Source organism: Sylvia atricapilla, chromosome 7 (genome assembly GCF_009819655.1).
Source record: "Sylvia atricapilla isolate bSylAtr1 chromosome 7, bSylAtr1.pri, whole genome shotgun sequence".
Classification (NCBI taxonomy): Eukaryota; Metazoa; Chordata; class Aves; order Passeriformes; family Sylviidae; genus Sylvia; species Sylvia atricapilla.
The window spans coordinates 8,415,470-8,439,044 of NC_089146.1; the positions used below are offsets into that span (position 1 = coordinate 8,415,470).

The window sequence follows — 23,575 nt, forward strand, 5'->3', positions numbered from 1 at the left end:
GACTGGACTCTGGATATTAACATTTATAGAGAATAAATCGTCTGTTTTCCCTCTGGAAGCATAAGATTTTGTGCTGATTTTGGATGAGGTACAGTTAATTTTCTTCACAGTGACTCACAGGGGGCTGTATTTCGGCTGGCTGGGGTTAAACCACTACTGCCCCTTCAATGACAACTTTTTATTTACAATATAAATAGATTAACAGAAGTTATGCAGTATCTGAAGCTCCATCTCAGCCTGTGGTCACACATGCCTTCGGGACAGGTACCTGTCTTTTCCCTGCTCTATCTGTAAGTGCTGATTGCCACTGCCTCCCTGAGATGTCACAATAGGCTCTTCTTGCTCTGAACCAATCCCTGTTTAAACACTGACGCTGAAATATGCTCCTACTTACCAAGCAGCACTACTACTTTAACTTTGGCTTTGAATCATGTTATTTCTCATCCTTCTAAAACAGTGGCAAACCTAAGCACCTGAGTAAATGCTATCCCCAAATAATTTGTGGTCTTTCACCACTGCCAAGGTAAAACGGTGCACCTGCTTTATGCTTGCTTCTCCAGTATTTGGTTCAGAACCCTTTCAAAGCCAATGAGGACATTAAGCAGTTGAAAAACGCTATAATCAGCTTCAAAAATCCTTGCCAGGGCCATAAACACCTTGTCTCTGTGAGCTACTCTTCTCTCTTGCTACCAGTATCCAAATGGATGGATCTAAATAGTCCGACTAGCTGAGCTCTAGATCACACCAAAGGTATCATTAACAAATGGAAAAAAATGATACAGGTAATTCCTGAAGACATTTAATTTCCTGGAGCCTATCTGCATTTCTTCTTCACACTCTTTTGGCCAGAGATCCAGGAGACTTAATCAGAGCTCCACGATTTATTCCCAGGAAGTCTTTGGTAACATTGTTCCCTTTTTTATTTATCTTTTGCAATTGGCCTGGTGCCAGCAGATATTCCCCAGCACCTATATAACCTTTCAGTGCATTCCCAGCACCTGTATAATATTTCAGTGGATTCCCCAGCACCTATATAATGTTTCAGTGGATTTCCCAGCACTCCTATAATGTTTCAGTGCATTCCCAGCACCTGTACTACATTTCGGTGGATTCCCCAGCACCTATATAATGTTTCAGAGCACTGTTCCCTGGCGTGTACTTTGCTAAAGGCCAAACCTCCTTCCTATTCCTCCTTTCCATGCTGCTCTGGCTGAGCAGCCACCAGCCACACTGTTTTTTCCACACTGTCCAGCTGGCCCATAAACCATTCCTGAAATCCCAGACAGGCCTCATGACACCAGGGCTTTTTCCATAATTGCTTCCACAAATTTTGAATGTCACTGTTGCCTCTTACTTTGGAGTTAGATGGGAAGGAGCGAACCACAACTCTGCTGTCTACTCAGATCATGGTATTGTTGCAGATCTGTTTTTTCAAACCTTTTAAGTACACTTGAATTCATAGCCCTGCTCCACAGAAAAGGCTGAGGAGGGCAGATAATGCTTTCAGACTATTGCTAACATGTTTTTCTTATCTCTAGATAGTCTAACACCCATTCTCATGCTTTAATTTGGTTTGGGATTTTAGGTGTTGAAATTAGTGTTTCCTAGGTCTTTTGGAACCATCTGTAAGCTTAAAGCTACCCTCTCTGTTACTAGATGAAGAATCTGCTAGAAAAATTCAGAAGAGGAGTAAAGATGTCACCTGTTGATGACACTACAGCAAATTCCACCATTAGTATACAAGAGATAAGTGCCACAGACCCACACCAAAGATCTCGTCCTCTGATGAGGTGTCCCTTGCGCCTGAGGGCCTTCGCTCTGGTGAGATGACTACAGTAACCAAAATATAGCTACCACCTTCTCATTTACCTGTCACCTGCTCTCAAATCTGTTGAATGCCCCAGAAAAACTCATCACTATCATCCTGGAAACTTCCCAGCACACGCTGACCTGCAAGAGCAGCCAGCTGAGTTTTGAGCCAGAGAAAAGAGGTGGCTTTGCACAGGAGAACAGTGGCTGCTGAAAGCTGAAGGCAACAGAAGCAGACAAGACGGTTCTGATGGCCATTTACAGTGTCTCATTGGTCTCAGCTGCCCTTTTTAGACCCTGGCTTTCTTTTTGCAATGTGTCTATATCTGCGTGGAACACTTCCTAGAGAGAAAACCCTTGTCCACATTTCCCATGGAGAGATGTAAGCACAGAGGCTGTGCTGGGGCTGCTCACTGTGTGAGCACTGCAGAGCTGTGTGTTCCCCCTGCCCAGCCACAGCCTGGCAGACTTGGCCTCACTCTGGGGCCACAATTCTGGATGTCCTCACTTTGCACATGCTGAGGGTAGGAGCTGGGATTATGCGCCATATGCCACCCTTGTAAAGGACCAGAAAGTGGCCACTCTCAGCACAGCCTTTGGGGAAAAAGGTCTGAACTCAATCTGGCAGAAGCCCAGGCTGATGTTCTCACTGCCAGTCACTGCTCCTCTGGAAGCATCCCAGTAAGGAGCTTTGAAGGCTTTGAAGAAGACAAGGCTTGTGGCGATGAAACAGGGCAGACATTCCACAAACAGGTAAGAAGAAATTACTATGGAAACACATGTCTTCGTTGGAGGTGGAAGAGCTGTTTCCAGTAGAGCAGTGTGTTCCATAAGGCCTCATGTAAACTTGTCTTCACAGCTGGAGAATGCCTGAGAAAAATAGCTGGGTGTGTAGATAACTAGAAAATCAGCCTGTACTGCCAGAACACATGGAAAGCACAGAATAAAATGTCAAAGAATACCAGGGCTCCCACTGCCAGGCTTTGGAGGAGCAACACTAACTGCATCAACATTTGTGCCTTGCCCAACTAAATAAGGCCATACATCTTCACCTGATAAAAGTGCCAACTCACTAAGTTCAACTATAAAGCTCATATTTCTACGAATTTTGCATTTCTAAGGGAATCCGGAATACCACCAGCAATTTATAAATTTATAATAAGCAGACCCAGGCCTACTGTGGCAACAATGTTTGGGTAGCAGTTCTGCACGCTCTGAATACAAGTGGGTATTAAGAGAGCCAGGAGCAAGGGTTAATCATGGTATTTAAAAAACAAAACCACCTCTGCCTATGATTCATTTCACAGACTTCAGTGTTTCATGAAGCAAGGCGCAGAGTTGAGTAAACAATCCTTGTGGGCTCAATTTGAGCCATTTGTAGAAATGAAGAAGGGCGGGTACAGTATTTCCTTGGGTAGGGAAGGAAAGTCATCACATTAAGGAAGAGGGTTGGCTCTGTGTGAATAAAACCTGGATGCTACTGAATATATTGAAACATGATCTGAACTCAGATTTGCAGTCGTGCTGCCAGGAGACTGAAGAGGTCAGCTGCTTGTTTTATAAACTGCCAATGTTTTCCCCTCTCCCTGCCCGCTCCAGTCTCACTGGAAAGCAGCATGATGGATAGGAGAAGGTCTCCCTGCTCCCAAAAACCCCTGCAACAGAGGCTGTGGGCAGGCTGTCACCTCTGCCTGTCGGTTCTGCCAGGACAAGGAACTATAAAATATGCTCAGTGCCCAGGGTCCCTGATTAGCCCCACATTCAGCACAAAGCCATGGTTATCCTTGCTCCTTGGGCCATATTTGTTACACCCACGGCCCTGTAATGACATTTATAAGCTGTGTCTCAGATAATGTAACACTGCTTGTGGAGTGGCAGCGCTCCACAGGGCAGGAGACAGCCGTGGCTGGGAAATGCCCCCTTCTGCAGGCAGCAGCTCTGCTGGGCTCCCCGTAAGCCCTGCAGAGAGATGCTCTGCTCAGACAGATCAAGCACCAGGCAGGTTATCAGCCCATGAGCAGGGGCCACAGGCTCTCAGGAGAAAAGGGGAAAAAAACTTCCCTGGTCTGAGCACATGAAAGCCTGAAAACTTTCAGGTTTTTTGGATGAAAGGTGGCTTTAAGCATCTCCCCTCTGAAGAGACTGGCAGAATAAAGACACCGTCGGAGCACTTGAGCTTTCTGCTCTCAAACTCACTGAAGTCCACAGGGAGCACTGCATGCCTTTGGTCAGCATTGGATCAAGCCACAGATGCCAGCAAAAGCCACCCCAAGAGCAGAATTGCCTGTGCTGGTGCAGTCTGCCTGCATCCCACAAGAAAAAAAAATCAAGGAGAAGAACAGAGAACTATCTGAAGGGAAAATAATCCTGAATTTACACTTGGGCAAAGCACAAAGCTTTGCCTTTATTACCCCTCTCCCTAGGAAGATTGTTTCTTTCCCCTTTCATGTTCACCCTTGAATTCTCTGCTTGCTTTCTGGGGACATGGGCAGGTTTTGACTCTCACAGTAGATACTACCAAGAGAACAATAAACAGGTGATTTTCACCTTCAGGTGCCTGGAACTTCCTTTAATGTTTCATTAGAAGCACATACAGCGGGCTGGCAGTGCACACAGTGCAACTTGAAAAGAACTGCGGGTCGAAGTATCTCACAGCAGAATATTACTGTGGATTTAGCACTAATTCCAGCTTTATTCCCTCCCTAATTCCTGTATCACATAGCCTTATCTACAGAGATAAAAGTCCCTTGAAGTGCAATTGCTTTGATGCATGGATGGAAGACTTTTGTCAAAAAAAAAAAAAAGTAAGATTTGCTTAGAAAACAATCACCACTATATTTAGACCACAGTCCACTCCAAACTCCCCTGACAGGTTTCAGTGCAAACAAGCAAAAGCTTCCCTTGGCTGCCTACAAAAGTCACATTTCAGCCAAGCATCTGCAGCATACCAGGACATTTACCTCTTGCAGCGTTTGGAGCATGGCCATGCTCTCTTAAAGGTAAGACCATCACTCCCAGGCAGCTAATCCCACCGAGTATCAGTGTCCCTAAGGGCACGCTATTGATCCACAGGGAGATGATGTTACTTGCTTTCCTGCCTGGCATCCTCGCAGCAAAGGGCTGTGTTTAATGCAGGCTCTGCCCGGGCTTTCAGGAGCTCCTCAACCCAAATCACAGTGGTGCAAGGCATACAGATCTTTTGATGTCAAATCCTGCGTGATTTTACAGCTGGCAACAAAGAAAATGTACATTTACGGCTGACAGCAACTTCCAGCCAGAAGGATTTCAAAGCACTTTAAGAACAATCATTCAAAGCAAATAACGCTGAATTAAGATATTTCTGGGTTGAAATATAGAAAATATTGAACAGAAGTACTCAGCAGCTTGGGGTAAAAGGTGAAGAATCTGCCATCCAACTGAATGAGTGCAATGCAATTTTAGTTAGGCAGGATGCAATTACAAAAGCTGGAGTCTGGCCAAGCCACCAAGGTTAACTACTCTACTTTTCCTAAAAGTATCAGGGGATTTTTCTAATGACCACAAGTTAATGATATTGTGTCTGAAAGTCAGCACCTCTCCCCTTACAGTGGCCTTTACAATCATTTAATAGCAAAGCCCATGCCAGATCCAATGAGAAAACCCCAAATCACCATTCCTACCATCTTAGAAATTTGCTTATTTTAGAAAATTTGGTTTGGAAGGGACCCAGACTAGAGAGAGCGACTGGGTCCAGTTCTCTAGACTTTCAAGAAAGATCACACATATAATCCTATCACTGATAGTGAGTCTAGAAAGAGAGAAGAAGGTCTTGACAGACCTTCAAGGTTTACTTCAAAGTTATGAATGCCATAAATCCAGCACCTATCACAAAAGGAATATACACATAAGTCATGAGTACACACAAAATCATACGTGGTGAGCCAGTATGGGCATTAACACAACAGAAACTTTATGTTGCTTGCATCCATTTTCCTATCTTCAGATACTGACGTTGGTGTACAAATCACTGGCTGGAAAAGGTGGCAAATAAATAATCTACCATTTTTAGTTTGCCACACATGCCTTTGGATTTATCTTGGTCAATCCATTTCTTTTAAATGAACTTTTAGACCATTCACTCAGTCAGGAGGTAGCCCGTGTTTTCAACTACTTGCCGGACAAACCATTAAGAATAAAACGCAGAATTTAATTGTGATAACAAATGGAATGGAAAGACTAGAAATAAAGAAGTCCTTTACAACGTTCCACTCAAATCCTGAATATGGCTCCTGCAGACCAAACCATCAGGTATCACTTTGTTGGTGAACATACACAGCACTCTCTCCAACCAGATATAAAACCTGCACCTGTCAGGAAGCCCTAGGGTATGATCTACCAAAATCAACAGAGGTTTTTAGGTTGGCTTCTCTGTGCTTTGACCCTCACGTAGCAGATTACAAACAGCTTACCAGCTGCAGACCAGCCTCTCCACAGCTTGTTGGCTCACACCCCTTTGCTGAGTGTTGATCTGATTAGGTAAATGAGATATTATGACTGACCTTCTAGAGAGTTTTGGGCTATGCTTTTCCTGTGCAGGATATTAGATAAAGAAATCATACTAGCCTGTGATTGCCTGGTCTCAAAAATAATGGTATTCTAAATTAAACAAGAGCAAAACAAATCCAGCTCACAGAAGTTGGGGCAATTTCTCAGAGAGCAACTCTGCCAGCCATGAAGATCTCAACTGCCCTCAGAGAACTGAGCACCTGTCCTGGAGGATCTATCTTGTGCTAATTCATTACACTGTAAGCAAACCACACAATAGCTTCACTGTTATATTTAACACTTAGCACATTGTACCATCATTTGCCAACAGTTACTTTTTCTTGGTGCCAACAACTAACTTGCAGGCCTAGTGAGAACTTAATGGGACTGAGATTCACATCAAGTTTGCCAGAAATTCCAGGTTCTGACACATTTCAAGGTTGCTGGTAGACAGTTATTTGAGTTCTCACTTCTTTAATTGTTTACAGGTGAAACAGCAAATCCGATCTTTGCTCTTTTGCTAGCTGGAAGTGAGGATACATTTGTGAGTATCTGGCGAGAATTTTTCATCTGGGATTTCATTTCCTGCAGACGAAAAAGTTATCTTCTGGTCCTAATACCCTGATCTTTATTTGATTAAAAGGATTCATTCAGATTTCTTTCCCTGTGATATTGCATAATATAGTGGTGCCCTGTCTCTTTTGTGAGATGTCTTCAGAGGTCACTGCTTGGCTCTTCTCTGAGTCCCTCACCTCAAAAGTACCACTGTAAGGCACAGGGCTGATTTTGCTCAGTCTTGAAAAATGTGAAGATGTTTAAGTATGCAGGCAATGCAGCCAAGCTATATTCAAAGGTCTCCTCTGTCATCCGAACTGAGAATCTAAAACCTGGCGTTAATATTAATCAAAACCGGTTTAGGAATGTAAGCTCCCGCTGAAAACAGAGGGATGTGCACGTTCTCTTAGCTTGGATCAAACCTTTGATGACTGAAATATTTTTCAGCTAGAGACACCAAACAGAAACAAAAAGGCATGGCCGAAAACGCAGTTGTTACAGCGCCTTTTCTCCCAGCAAGGAGGGTTTTATAGCTGTGCATTTGGAGAAGGAAAAACCCAAACCCCACGACGTTTATGTACCTTGGTATGAGCGCAATAACTCAGTAATAACCCAGCACATAAAAAAGAGCACACAAAAGGCTCCAGGTGAAACTCTCTGCTGTGCAGATTGCTTGTCTGCTTTGCTGGGTCACCCTCCAGCTCTCTGCAAGGCCTGGGAGAGGGAACGGATCACGCTCAGGCTCTGCCCATTAAAAGCAGCACTGACAGCTGTCTTCAGACATTTGGCTCTCTGTGCTCAAGCCCAGATCTGAAAGCAGCAACCGAAGGCAGCATAGGCACAGCTAATGTGCTTGGTGAATAGATGGACGGATAGATGGGTGAAAAATGAAACCATAGGAAACTAAATTTCACTGAGAATTTTACGTTTCTCCAGTAAAAAGCGTCCTTAACCCAAATGTGGCATTCAGTGCAAAAGTTTCTGCTTTCAATGAAAACTTTCAGGGTTTTTGTGCAAGAACTCAGGCTTTTATTCTTATTTTGGTGACTCTAACTGTACATTACACAGTGGTGCAGGCTCACTGCAAACACCTGACTTTCACATGGGCTCTTCTCAGGGGCAGCAGACCCTGCCATCCATCCCCAGCTGCTGCAACACATTTATTCTGTGCTAAGAGCAGGTGAACAGGCATAAACTGCAATTCACTGGGCATTTTTCTTACATTAGAGATATCTGGGATGCAATTCTGTGCTACTTATTATCCTAGTCTGGCAATGCCAGTATGGCTTTGTCCTTCTGTATCTCTACAGACTGTGAAGGTGAAGCAGTATTCACTGTCTTAAAAGGAAAATAATTACACATCTGTGAAGAAGAGCATGGCAGAAGAATAAAAGTATTTGTACTAAAAAACTAAAACTATCTGGGAATGGCTGAGAACCCATGTTCATTAAGAACATCAAATACAAAACCAGGTTTTTTGTGACCAAGGTACTGGAATAATATTCTAAAAATGAAAACAATACCAAAAGTCAAAGTGTAAGTGTAACTTTAGATCAGGAAAACATTTTTCCTTTCCCATCTTTCTTCCCTAAGCAATACACTCTCACATTTGTGGCAGCCTTGCTTAGCAGAGCTTTCTAGGAATCACAGATTGTTCTGCTTCTGATTATACCATAAGCATTCTTTCCTTTTTTTTTTTTTTTTTCTTCCCTTAACTTTGGCATGAAAGCAGACGATCTTAACACTGAAATGGTTTTGGCAACAGGAGTTTTAAACCTCCTAGAAAACAGAACATTTTTGTCACTGCACCTCCTTTCAGACATGTGGCTGGAACTGATGTGGCCCCGGCCCTCACATCCTGAGCAGTCACTCAGAGAGGTGTGTGCACCTTACATTCTGTGTATAAAGGGAGGTTAACATGCCAAAATGCCAACTGAGCTTCCCTACACACGAAGGGCACGCAAAAAAAGAGCTGTCAGTTGGCTTGACTGTTTTTCAGACACCAACTTAAGGAAAAACTAAGATTACTGAGAGTTTAATAAATCCCAGGGATGTCTCACTTACCCAGAGGGAAGAAACCAAGCCCCAGCTCACCACTGAGCTCCTGTTGTCTTACATCACACAGTGGGGATCTTCCTCCACCTGCCATTTCTCACTTCTAGAAGTTGTCTGCTTTATTTGGGATTTAACTCATTTCCATGCTGTCTCACAGCCTAACTGCCTCACCTTGCAAACACAGGACTCTCTGCCACCACAAACATTCCCAGAACAGCATTTTGACCTCTCTTCAGGAGTACAGTGTTGCTTTTATATTACATCTCCTGAAGCAGTACAACACTTTTCCCTCGCTCCCCACACTGTGTATTTGAATCCCTGGCACCTTCCTGGTGTCCATCCCATCCCTCTGGCTCTTAAAAACACTACAAACCCACACACCCACTGCTTTCTTGCTTTCACAGAAGACCTGTGACACCTTCCTGAGCATCATTTTCTGCATCATACTTGAAAAGGGAAACAAGATCAGCATAAAAGGAAGAGGGAGGTTACTACATTAAGGTGTGACCACAAACCATTTTTACAGCTTTGCCTGCATCCTGTGGTCTTTCTGCAATAACAGTCTCTGCTTACTCACCTTTCTGCTTGAAGAACTCAAACTCTCAGGGTCTTCTTCTTCAGCCAGAAGGATTTTACCACGGTATGGATATTATAGTAGATAATAAAACTGTCCTGTAATATAGTCATCTGGACCAGGAGACAAGCCCAGATCTTTTCCAGGTGCTCCTACAGAGCATTTCTGTAACTCTGGACTGGGGTTTACAGAATAATGCAAGCCCTGACCCACAGACACCACCATTTCAATGGGAGTTTAACAGTCTGGTGCATTATTTGATTTCCAAATGCAGTCAGCTCCAGCCCATCATTAGAATCAAGGCAATAATGTGGCCCCAGAGAACACTTCTCCCTAGGCCCCAGTAATCACCATCAGCCCTTAAATTCATGCCAAAGTGTTAGTTCATTCAACATTTTGCTCTTTTTTGTTACAGCTTAAAGAGAAGAACGGAGGGTAATTTCATACACAAATGTACAAGAGATTTGGTGCTCATCTGGTGTGAAGAAGGTAATTTGAAAGCTCTTCTATTTAGGAAATCTAAATATAAGAAACTTTGGCCTTCATTTATTGAGATTCTGAATCAGGTCTGGAGACCAATAATAGTTCAGCTCACAAACCATAAAGAGATGCAAGCCCCACTAATTTCATGCTCCTTTAATCTGCTTTCATCAACTGTGTGGATTTTGTAAAAGCACTCAAAAATTAGATGTAACCATTTAGTGAAAGCATTGACTGATTTCTAAAGGGTTAGCTTGCAGCTACTGAAAACATTAGTGACACAGCAAATACTCCAGTGCTATGAGCTTCCCTGCACTACATGGGTTCTGCTCTAGCAAGATATATATGTAATTGTATGAAAGTTATTCCATGCTCTTAATAAAGAGAGAGAAAAAAAGCTTGGCCTGGATGTTGATCTGATTCCGACGAGGTTATAAATAAACTGCTACTTGTAGTCCCCAAGACAAACACTTTGGATGTGCTCAAACATCATATTCATTAGCATGGATTGTATTTACACAAATGGGAAAAAAAGTGAGCAAGGCCATTGATTTCATTGTAACGAGCAACGCAAAGTAACTGCACGCTGTTAATCAACAGTGCAAGCAATATTGCTTTTACCAGGTTTTTAATAAGTTTTTTCAACATGTTTTCTTCATTTCTGCGATCATTGTTACAAATAATTGCATTAAGAGTGCTGTTTCATCAAATTGTCTTGCAACTGCAATAACCTTTCATGAAGATTTCTAGGACAACAGTTAGTGTGAGCAGAGAGAGAGACGAGTTCTGAGGAAAAAAAAAACCCAAACAACTCAGTGCAAATGAAAACACATTGTGTACAGCGAATCCTGGCACTGTGCTGTGCAGCTACAGAGAGCATTAATGGAGAACAAGCCTGATGCCATCCAGCTCATCAACTATCATCAGCTTCTTGACTAGAAAAACCAACATCATCTCCGTCCTTCTACTCTGAGTCAGCAAAATGCTGAAAAAGCTCCTGTGAGCAACAGCCACAGCACAAAGCACAGACACTGCTCATGTTATCCATCAGGAAGTACCTGTGACAAAATTAAGGCCTCCCCACCACGTATGACCCTATGCCTGACCTGCATTCCTTGCCTCCCTGGAGAGGAGTGATAAAGAAGACAGTGTGCCATGAGCTGAAGCGGTAGATGGGCACTAATAAACTTGCTACACACTGAGCATAAAAACCTCTGCAGGAAATCAACAGGGAAGTCACTGCCAACATCAACTCCCAGTGATATCCGAGCATCCAAGGCTTTGGAGCAAAGTTTAGATGGCAGCAGCAATGTTCAGAGCTCCTTCAGTCATGAGAAACACTGCAGATACAGCAACCCCACAGGGATAATAATGAGGCAATCGTGGACAGCCCATAAGATCTGATGCCGCTGTGAGAAAGGCAACAAAACCTTAGAATTTCTGAGATGACATGTTTTCACCACCAAAGAAGTGCCATTCCCAATACTGGAGTGCTGTGCTAAGCTCTAGGCAGCCATGCTGAACAAATTCTAATTCCTCAGCCTAATTTCTGTGGATAAGGGGAAACGGAAAAAGGTACACAAGACTTCAGCCTGTTTGACCTAAGGCAGAGGCTGAGAAGAAGTGCAATGGCTATCACAGGATACTGGTGGTTTGGAGAAGAGAGGACACGTGTCAGGAAGTGGAAAGAACTGGGATCAATGGGCCCTTTAGTCTCTGCCACTTCTGTATGTAGTTACTGAGCTGGCTGTCACTGGAGGAGATCTGGACTGTGAACCTGGACAACTTCTTTCCTGATGGAAGATCCGCATGCAGGAATTACCACGAGATCCAACTGTTCTGTTGGAATTTATATGCTGAACTTTTCACCTCTCTGGAAAAAGCGACAGCATTTTTGTAGGGTTTTAAAACCTGCAGTAACATCTTTCAAAACGGGGGAAAAATAAAGCACGAGAGAGAAGGAAATGCACGTGGAAATATCATTCCTTACTGAAATCAATGGAGACTGTTTTTGATAACATTACACTGTATTTGTCACGTCCCCTTCCCTCCTCCCGAATGTGGCCAGTGAAATTCTGACATGAACTCAGCTGAAACCCTGCTCTGATTACCGTATGATCTCTGCAAACCCAGGCTGTGTTAACGCTTTCAAAGGAAATGGAAGGTGTTTAATAATTCTAACTCAAAGGCTTCTGAGAAAATTCAGTAGTATGTTCATTTTGATTACTTTGGTGTTTGGTGCAAACAGGCTCCGGTGATTTTATCACAGTCCTGGTATGGCTGAAACTCACTGGCAAGAAAAATCCCCCATTTCCCTGCTCCTTCGAGAATCAATTGGTAAAGCCCTTTGTCAACAGAAAGCAGGGGAGGTGAGCTAAAGCACTGCTTGTATTTGTTCAAAGTACAAAACGTGCAAGTCAGATCTAAGGAGAAATTATATGACAACTGAGTTAGAACTACGCAAGGCCAACCTTTTCTGTACTGTCTAGAGATCCCTTGTTCATAACCTCGGGCTACTGTGAGCACTGTGATGCTTGCAACAAAGTACTATGTGCACATCACTACTTGATGAACTGAATGAATAAATGTTAAATCCCAAAGCATGATGTTCCTTGTGATCTCTGTTAAAAGCCTGCAACCCTTTAAAACAAGAGCCTTAACTTCATAATCTCTGTGGCATCTAAATCATCATGAGAAACGGGCTCGTTTTCCATACACCGTGTTCTGCCAAGTGAAGTTATTTTTCCAAACGCTTATGTAACTGTTGGAGGGGAAAGGCAAGACTGGAGCTAACCCCGAGTGTGCTCCGTGCCCAGCTCAGTCTGATGAGATGCCTTCTGCTAACTGGAGCAAGTTCCTCTTCAGGTTCCACCCTCCCCTGGCTCTTCATCTCCCTTGTACTCTCTTGTAAAAGTGCTGGCAGAGGCCCTGAGCAATAAGCAGCTCATCCACTGCTCGGGCAGTGCTGGAACAACTGCCTTGTACTGGCAACCTGCTGTTTATTTCCAGAGATCCATTCATGTCAAAGTGCTTTATCGAGGTTCAGACTCAAAGCGCGGGAACAGCACATCTGTGTTCAGGGTCTCATCTGCAATTAAAATACTTCTGTTGAGATATTTGGACTGAATCCTGGACCTGCCTTTCCATCCTCTTCTCCATTTTAATCACAGGCTTTCTTTGAGCCTCTTTTGTGTTTTCACTCTTTGTAGTTACCTTGGATGGCTGTAAACTGGGTGAACAGGATAAAACACCTTGATTCCCAGCACTGCTAAGAGGAGTGAGAAAGCAAAGCAGCATGGCTGCGAGCAAGGGTTCAGCAAACAAGGATGAGAATTCCAACTGATGAGAGAGGACCCAGGAACCATGAGTCGAGCTTAAAAAATACCTTTCATCAAAAATAATCAATCAGAAGCACACTTTTTCCCACTTTCGTTTCCAGACTGCATTGCCAGCTTGTTTTCTACCACAGAGTGACAAGAGAAACTCCTTGAAATCGATCAAAGAAATCTCAGATCTTCAGTAAATCACATGCAGAGGATCCTAAGCTTGTGTATAAATTCAAAAGACCACAGAGCCCATGATGAAACCACAAAATTTGGCAGCAAGTGCCACCCCTCGCTATGCACAGCTGGGAAAGGAGCCATCCTCCCAAAGCAGTTATTTACGGCTCTCTTGACAATATTTAGCTATACCTGGAGCCATTAAGGCCGTATCAGCATTGCCAAAGCTTTTAACGACCTCCAGAGCAGGCCCCTAGAGACAGCCAGTCTGCGAGCCATGGAAGAGAAAACCAGCAGCGTGCAGATGGAGGTTTGCTCAGGCCCCAGGGACAAGATGTGTGGCAGCTCCCAACGGGTTTGGTTTCCCTGCTGCAGACCCAGAAGGAAGCCTGTACTCAGACTAGACCAGTCAGACTGAAAGCCAGTTCTGATTCTGGCATAAATCAAGAGGAGACAGCACGAGGCCTATGGGGAGCAAAGAAAAGATGGACTCAGGAAACCACAATTCATCATTTATCTTCCCAGTATCCTGCTAACAACGGAAACTTCCAAACTAATGACTATTTGAATGCAGCCTTACACGCAATGTATCATCCCTGAACGGAGCATTGAAACATCAAATGGAGACTTCTAAGATTAACAGGATGTTTACAAATAATTATTAGAAGGTGATTGCCTAATTTTGGTCTATGGTTCGGTGTATTTACATTCTTATATTCAAACATATCTGTACTTTGTAGTATTTACATATCTCTAGTTTGAGGCTTTGCATGGTAGTGCTATAAAAATGCTGATTTACTACTTATGCAGACATGGTACACATTTTACTGCGCTGCAAATGCAATTTGCCAAGCTGTTTCATTCCTCCCTTTGTAGTTGTATGATTAAATATTTTGATTTTCCTCTATTTATTTTGCTTAATAAACTTTCATGCATTTTGTTCAACAAATATTACAAAGTTTGGCTCTTGCTAAAAAAAAAACCAAAAAACCCCAACATACATATAATTTCAAAAAGGAAAAAATAAAAGGTTTTTCCTATCAGTCTTCAGGTTGCTTGACCAAAATATCACCCCATATATGATGAGAATGACTGTGCTGAGCATTCAGTTTTGACCAAGGAGGAGTATTAATAAACACCAGTGCTCTCTACTTCACTGTGGGGAATATTAGAAACCAAGTTCCAGGTACAAAGAATGACACTCCTGAAAGCACCAGTCTGGAGTGGTTATAGACATTTTCTTACACACACACACAGTGATTTCTGTTTCCTCTGTTCTTGCATAGATCTTCCTCCATTAGCTGATTTGATCAGATTTATGAGAGATGAACTGGCTCTCTCAAAGCTCCTTCTACGATCTCAGTAAAACTATTACACTTATTTCTATCTCAATTGCTTATTTGTAAAAGGAAAATAACTGTACTCTTCTCAGAGAGGAAGCTTCATCACAAGAAGACACACACTGACTGCAAACACTGTAATATTCTTCTTTAAGCTATAATAATGCTGACATTTCACTAGTGTTTTGTTCTTTCCCTCTCAGAATTGTTAGAGCTAAAACCCAGTGCTTCATACCACATACTGAAGTGCCAAGGGGGAGCATGATCTAAATATACAGATATGAAACAGCATCTAGGAATGATGAGTTTGATCTTCCAAAAGACAAATCACTAATCTCTGGCTCTAGTAAGATATGGGATGATAAAGGTCATGCTGAGTAAAGGACTAAGCTGACGGATCAGTCCAAAAGTTTCCAAACTGATACTGCTACTCTGGTCCCATTGGGGAAAAAAACCAATCCTTTGTGTGACCTACAGCAGAGTGTTACAGACACATTGCAGAGACCCTTTCACTGTGCTTAACACAAGGGCAATTTCAAACTCACCCAAGGATGTGCAGACTGAAGCGTGGCACAGTGGTATTTTAAATGCCACAAAATTATTCCATTTATTCTTTCAAAAGACACTTTCAGTCTGAAACTGGTAAAAGCTCTTTCACCTCTGCACATCTTTATGAGGATGATTAATGTGATTCAGTAGAAGTTGCCAGGTGACTGTGAAAGGACCTTTGGTCAACAGTAACTTGAATTAGCTGCTGTCATGAAAAAGGAATTGCAGAGTAACACAGCTTTATTCAATTTGGGGCTTGCTAGTTTAGGACTTCATGTAAATCTGATCCACAACTGCCAGCATATAAGAGCCTCAGCAGAGCACTACTAAAATCCCTGATTTACACCTTTAATGCCCAACAGTGTGAGCGTTTCACAGTCACTCCCACTGGGGTGATAACTGGTGTTTGGTGCTCTGCAGAGCTCTGCAAAGAGTGGAGCTCCATTTCACTGGCTGACTTTCCTCTTATTTCTTTTGCTCAGGTGAACTGGGTGCTCTCTCGTAAAATCCAGCCCCTGGTGCTTGTCTCTACAGTAAGAGCAGTAAAGATCTGTGGCCTCTCACAGCCACAGGAGCTGTTACAAAAATGCTGGATGTCACCTGCTGCTCTTCTGCTTAGTCACCAGTGAACTGGCTTATCCACTGCTTTCAAGGCCTTTGAGGAAAGCGACTGTCCTAACACGAAAAGGCAGGAGTCTGAGAAAACAGACTTTTTCCATTCAGAAGTTTATTCCTCTACGTCCTCAGATGAACAAATCCTGCAAGGTGTAGCCAAAGAAGTGGAAAGTTCTCTTTCCTTTCAGAAGCCACTTTGAGCTTACTCCGGGTTGAATTTGCAACTATGCTCTCAGGTAAGGATCAGGCTGTACTACACACAGCAGACTGCACAGACAAGGGGCAAGAGAAGGCAGAGAGAGGAGGAAGAGGAGAAGGGAAAATGAGGGTACATTTTTTGAAAAGCTATGAAATGAGGCAACTTCACTCTTGCATTTTCTCTGCCACCCAAGCGAGCTCATTAACGTCTGCAGAATTTGAGGGAGATTGATGAATTGCATAAGGGCCCAGAATGGACAAGGTTATTGTCATTAATTCTAAATAAATACAGTATCATACAAATTGCATCTAAGGGGAACAAAAAAAGCTTTTGTCCCTCTCAGAAGTGAGGAAAATACTAAGTAAACAGTGTTAATTATAGAAACAAAGAGATGGAGTCAGGCACAAAGCTTTTAGGTCACTGACTCCATTCATAGAAGGGGGAAAGAAAAGAGGGTAAGGTACAATCTAACCTAATTATAGCTTCGTAAAAATTATTTTCAAGCCATTAACTGAGATTTGGCCTACTTATATTGCAAACTTCTAGGGGCAAAGACTTGCTCTTCTCAGTACCTGCCTGTCTTGCAAAATGCAGACTGTGTCCCTGACCAGAGCTCCTGCACCCCAGTACATTAATCTCCCAAGCCATGAAGGTGAGCCAGCCTTGGCTGGACACATGCCAAGAGCTGTGCCCGCTGCTGAAGGACTCATGGAGCCCTCACCTGAAATTAGCAGCTGGCAAAACGTGGTTTGTGAGATAGAGTGGGAAGAAGAGAGAAAGGCTGTTCAATCTAACACTCAAGTCTTCCCATGTAAGCCCAGCTTTTCTGGCAACAGAACAGACAATCATCCTCTCCATACAAAGATCAGCATGAACCAGAAGCCAGGCCAGGAGAAGCTTTCCCTGGGAACTCAGGGATACACCTACAGTCCTCCCAAAACCCAGTCATGCAGAATCTGGGTCAGCGTAAAAAAGAATTGGAAGAGTTACGAAGTTGAGTGGGAGAGGACCTCTCCAGCACTGACCCCAAGTACCTTCCAGGCTGAAAGCACTGTTCATTGAGAACGAGCACATTCTTTCAGATTTTCTATTTCTTCCAGGTCAATGCTGGCATAACCTGCTATCTGCAGAGAAGCACTTATTGTCATGGTTCTGCTGTGATATGTATGATACCTGCTGGTTTTGTTCAGGCCTGGGTGCTGGAACCAAGAAAACACAGAAGTGATTCTGTGGAGTGGGTGGGGGAATGTTTCAGGAGATGTCTTGCCCAACCCTAGGACTGCAGAGAAAAAAACTCTTGAAAATGTAAGTGTAGTATTAAAGATCCTGAAACTGAAAGGCAATAACAGAACTGAAACATTATTTTAAAACAAGCTGATTTAGAGTCATTCCTGATTTTAAAATGTGCCACGAGGGACGACGACACAGTGTAGAAATTCAGTGCTCTTGAATGGCCCACACCTCCCAGCACCCCAGCAATTACTTTTCAATTGCAGGTGAAGAAGTTCCACAGTGTAATTTATAAGTCACCTCCAATCTGTGGAAAGCTCTGATGTATTAGAGGTAAAATCGCCTTGCTTCTTACACGGCAATCAGCAGATGTCAGGAGTACAAGTGCTTGGCTCTGCTGGTATTCAGCCTCATGCATAGGTTTGAAAAACACGTGCAGAAGAGCTGGCCAGAAGCATTATTTTTTAATTAAGAGGGGGGAAAAAAAATCTTTACAAAGCACCTTAAACTGACAAGGTGAGGTGTGTGGAATGACCTAAGACAGACAGGCACTGATTGAAAGCCATTGAGGTAATTCCCCAAGTAATTAGATCTTTGGACAACAAAGTGATGAAACAGGACAAATGACCTTTTCTCATTCGCACACCACCAGCTTCTTTTTCTGATTTGTTCCACTCTCCAGGAACAGTATTTCTTTTAAATACTATCAGAAAAAAAATATGGCTAAGGCACTGAGCTAGGATGCAGAGTATCTGGATTCAGCGCCTGGCTCTGCTGCAGATTTCCAATATGACCTTGGGCACATCCATTAATCTCTTGCATCTCAGTTCTTTAGCAGTAAAATGGAAGGAGAGCTACTACTTTTTCCTTGCCCACTTGCTTGTCTTCTCTGCGGCGCCCGTAAGCGTTTTCAGAGCAGTTTCCTGGCATAACCACCTCTATAAATTTAGCAGAGGCGACGAAAGTCAAATGCTGCGCTGGAAGTCAGGCAGAGGGAGGCCAAGGCAGGATTTGGAAGCACTCCCCGGGTCCCTGCACTAGCTGTACCTGTGTCTTGGCTGTATCTGGGACGTTCCCAGGCTGCCCCCTGCCCTGTGCAGCGCTGCCAGGAGACGAGCCCCTGCTGCCCCCTGACCTGCCCACCACGGGTAACCCAGCAGCCACGCATCTGTGAGGCGGCTCCCATGACCTCAAAACCCCACTTGAAACACAGGACTGACTCTTAGAGCACAGGAGGAAGACAGATTTAAGCCTAAGCCACACGGAAACTTTTATGTAAGACACGGCATCAGAGAGCTGCATGTTGGCCTTACTAAGTTATTGTGAAAATCTGCCTTTTTTGGCATCTAATCACCTCTTTGCTGCATGTGTGAGAGAGCAAACACATAAATATGCACCCAGGCAATGCCATACAAATTCTGTCTGCGTATCACATGCAGATATCTACATATGTATGAACACACATCGTTACACACCCACACATGATCACATTCCATCCCAAAGAGCAATGTCAGAGCTGGCTTACCATCGCAATAAACATCCAGCTTGACACATTTTTCACAAGACCCCTGTGAATTCTGCATAATTACACTTTTGAGGATGTATTTTGCCAATGTGCCAGATAACGCCAGAAGCACAGCTTTAAGTTGACTGCATTCTTACTCCCACCAGTGTCCTTGCTATGACAGTTTTGATACAAACAGTGTGTATTAGATCATTAGTACAGAGACAACCCTCTCTCCCTGCCACGCTTTTGAAGCTCAGGCTGATGAATGGGAACTTGCTACTTTTGTGTGGAGCTTGGCCAATATATCACAAAGCTGTGCCCAGGGAACGACACCTAGATTGCCTCTGACCACGCTGCTGGGGTGTTCCCTATCAGCACAAACAAACAAACAAAAATACACGACGCGCCTACAATCAATCAAGATGTAATTTTCTATAAGCACACAGAAAGTCACTTATTGACTAATAAGGCAGCCAATTATCCAAGGCCCATTACGAAGTATGAGCACTCAAACCTTCACCTACCCATGTGAGATTTCTCAGCGCCCTGTTTGCATGTGTTTGCAGTCCCTTTTAAAAAGGTGAAAAACGTCTAACTTATGGAAATATGCAAAGAATAATGGGTCTAAGATTTCTGTGAAGGAACCAGGAACGAGGGCGGACTTTTTATTTTTTTGTGTGTGTTTATTTTTAATTTTAAACACAGACTACTTCAAAAGATGAAACTCGTACAATCTCTCCCTGACCTGGAAGCCCATGAAATCACCTGGAAGAGGTGACAGTAATTACGATCAGAGGTAGTCCAGTGATCCAGCCTTATGCTCTGCATCACCCTTTTGCTAATCAAGTGTGTGTATTGATCCCCTCTCCTTGGATGCCTTCCCTGTTACCCCAGGGCCCATGCAGTGCTCTACACACGGGCTGCAGCTCGAGCTTTCACAACTCTGTTACAGCCAGGCATCCAATCTGATTCGGAACAGAGTGGGGCAGCCCTGCATCACAGACACAAAAACGGTTTAGCTCTTCTATAGTTAAATCTGCCCTCCAGAGATCACATGCCACTTTCTATCACTGCTAGAGAAGCACAATAACTTTTTGATTTTCTCTTTCCGTCAGTCTCTGCATGACTCCCACAACTTTTGGATCAGATTTTTAAAAAGAACACTAATTCCCTACAAGCCTCACGAGAATAAGCGGCTTCATTCAGATGAGATGCCCAGTCGGAGCTCCCACTGATGGAGAGGCTGTGCTAGAAATCATGCTGGATTAAGGACCTTTGGAGGAGAGCTGCTGTGAACCCAAACCACAGGAACTGGCTTTATACATTCTTCTGACCATGAAAGCATTCAGAAATCTGAATTTCGGCTATTTTTGCAAAAAGCAAAAAAAGGAAGGTCTCCTTACATCCATATTTATGGACTCTGTTATTCTTCGTTTTTGTTCAAGATCAAATTCTGGCATAAACCGGCTCTTCTCTGTTGACTTTGCAATTACACACAACGCCTGCACTGGGCTCTGCACTGACCCTGCTGATCCTCCTTGTCATTTCTTCCTGATGTGCTCCAGTGCAGCCTCTCCTCTGAATACCTCAGTGATGATCAGTTACCTCTCAGAATCTGTGACTGGTCTAAAAAGACTTACTCCAACTTTAATTGAAAGGACACTTATTACAATCATATTTGAAATTCATCTCTTAAAAAAAAAAATCAAACAGAACAACCAACCAAAAATGTCCTCAACCACACCCAGTTTCTTTCCCTCCATACAAATAAAATTGAAAAATCCTGCTGGAAAATTCTGAAGATAGTGTTGTGTACTTAAATTTCAAGACACACTAAGTTTAGAACAAGATAATGCGGCATTTCAATTATGGTTTTTCTATTTATACATTTCCTATGTGGCACAAGCCCCCTTTAATGAAAGCATGTTTTAGAGTAGCTTCAACACCCAGCATTATTACAAGTTTTTGAATGCACCAGAAGCTTATCAGCTAAAATATGTTAATTTCTCTAATAGGGTAATGAAGTCTAAATGCTTTCAGGAAGACATTGCTATGATAATGGGTCTACTTAAAACACAACATTAGGAGAACCTTGATTACAGGTTGCTCAGTAGTTTCTGACTTCCTTAGGAACCAGAGTTTGTTCCATTGCTCATTTGCTGCAAGAGCTGCTGGGAAGGAAGCTCATTTCCATTTACCTAGTCAATCACCTTCAACAACAAAACCAGAGTTAGATTCTTACAAAAACTGCTAACACAACTGCATTATCAAGGCCTTAAGACTGACTTAGAGCTGCAAAGGCTTCGATGATGAAGCAAATCCAGCGGAGCAAGTGGTGGTGGCACATGGATCAGAAGCTGGTGGACAGTCAAAAAGAAGTGACAGGTTTGATGAGACGAGAAAAAGGCAGGGGAAGGGTGGTGAAGGTGGCAGGCCCACTAAAGAACCACCTGGCCCAGGTCTGTGCAGCTCTCTGGAACAAGCCTCTGCATTTCTACTCCTGCAGTGCTTGGTAACTTGGGAAGTTCCCCATCAGAGCCCCAAGACATTTGTGTTCTCTGATACGAGAGCTCCTCTTGACTTTATAAACCTGGTGACTGCCCAAGACTCGAGCCTCATCAACACGTGTTTCTTCCACCTTCAGCACACACAGGCAGCCCTCAGTGCTGGCTCTCCATTCCCCTGTGTTTCTGACCCATGGGAAGCAGGGTAACACCCCACAGCTTGTGACCAGGAAGGTGCAGAAGCAGAGCTGTGGTATCTGCTTTGTGTTCCCCAGCCAAAAGCACCACCCATCAAAGCCCTGGACATCTCAGCCCTGCACTTGCCTCACTTTGGAGCAGCAGGATGCAATACTCCCACATCCCTTCCCTCACCCATGGATTTATTGTACCACCAAGGCCTGGTTCTCCTGAGTGCATATGGGGTTTGCCAGGCTGCAGGTTCCCTGGCCTGACTACAAACACACACTCCTTCCTTTCTCCACATGTCCTCCCAGCTGCAGGATCAGGCCACCACAGGATCCTCCCAGCCAGCAGGGATTCAGCTTCTTGCTGGACGGGAGAACAGGCACGTGGTGTGCATCTCGTGTACGTGGAAGCATCTTGTCAAGCAGCAACCCATATACAAGCCAGCAGGCTTATACTGAAAGTAAGATTAAAAAAACCTACTAAAAAAGGAGATACTTCTGTACTTAACAATCACACTAAGTTCTGACCCCAGACATCACATCTGATTTCCATTATAGGAAAATCATAGATGTCTGGCCATGTCATACAGATGCACTTCTTGAAAGGAAAAGGGCTTGATATTTGTCTCCATGTGTTCAGCTGAGACTGTGCTCTCCCTCGTTGTGGAAACAAATGGTGCTGTAAATCTAGCAGTATTGAGCTCAGCGTGATCTAAGTGAACTAAATAGTCTAGCTTGATATTTGCATTTTCTCTTTTATCAAAACAAATAGTAATCCACTCATTAAATCCACTATTTCTGTAATTAATTTGCAGTCATTACAAATCACCTTTAATTGGATTAGCTACAATTACTATAAAATAATTTCCTGAAATCATGCTATATTTGTGGGATATTTTTTTTAAATTTTATTTTTAGTGATATGAACTTAGGTGAACATAGGGAGAGACAAGAAACCCTTCAGAGGTGAATATCAGAACCTGCTCTACTCCTTTTTTGCCGAGCTCATCTGCATATTGCTCCTTTTGTTCCCAGTGAGTCCGTTTTGTACTTGAATTCAACAGACCCCAATTAACCACAACAGTGACCCATTTGTTGCCCCACTGGCCCCTGCTGCAGCTGGGGAGCTCCTCAGGTGCCCACCATAACTCTCCTTCTCCAGTGCCAGCCTGTCCCTGGCATTAATCACCTCCTCCTGACACAGAGGGATCAAAGCCATGCCCGTGATTTAAAACAGACAGGCATTTTCCTTGGCACAGCACGACATGACTTTAAGGAGCCAGTTCCTCTAAAACCTCACATTTTTATGGCAAAACAGAACGTCTCAAGTCAGGGATGCACAAACTACTCACCATGCCCTGGGATAATCTCTATACTAATAACAGAGCCCTGGGCTGTCTCTGCTGTACACAGTATCACGGTTTTGGTGTTCCACCTCACTTTTGGGAGGGGTTGTTTCCCAGCCAAGGGTGCTTCAACTCTTCACCTCTTGGGTTATGCTCTTCCCCTGCTGACCCACGCTAACACAGCTCCAGGGACTTCAGTCAACATTGGCTGAAGATGTGGAGCACATCTCATACAAAATCTCGTGCACTGTACGTGATTTTACAGCTGCAGAAGCCACCTAGGCTTTCTCTGCTCATACCCTGAGATGAAATCAAATGTCGTGTAAGGAAGAAATCAAACATAAAGGGGGCAACGACCTATGGGCATAGAGCTGACCCTAGACAAATGGAATAAATTTGCTGGAAATACAGGGTTCTCATTCAAGACCTTTCATTCTTAAAATAAAATTACATGGCACATTGGCAGGAGTTCTGGCACTGCTCTAACACCAGTCACAATTTCACATTTAATACATGCCATAAAAATAGCACATTTGATTCAAATGAGCATGTCACCTCGAATAACTGTAGCACTGTCCTGCAAGTTCCATTTTCTACACCTTA

General features: G+C 43.5%; 1 protein-coding gene across 1 annotated transcript in view; it reads right to left on the minus strand.

Moving 5' to 3' along the window:
* The window catches only part of TMEFF2 (transmembrane protein with EGF like and two follistatin like domains 2), a 125,711-nt gene that overhangs the window by 72,806 nt on the left and 29,330 nt on the right, over positions 1-23,575 (minus strand). The gene's annotated exons all lie outside the window — the stretch shown is intronic.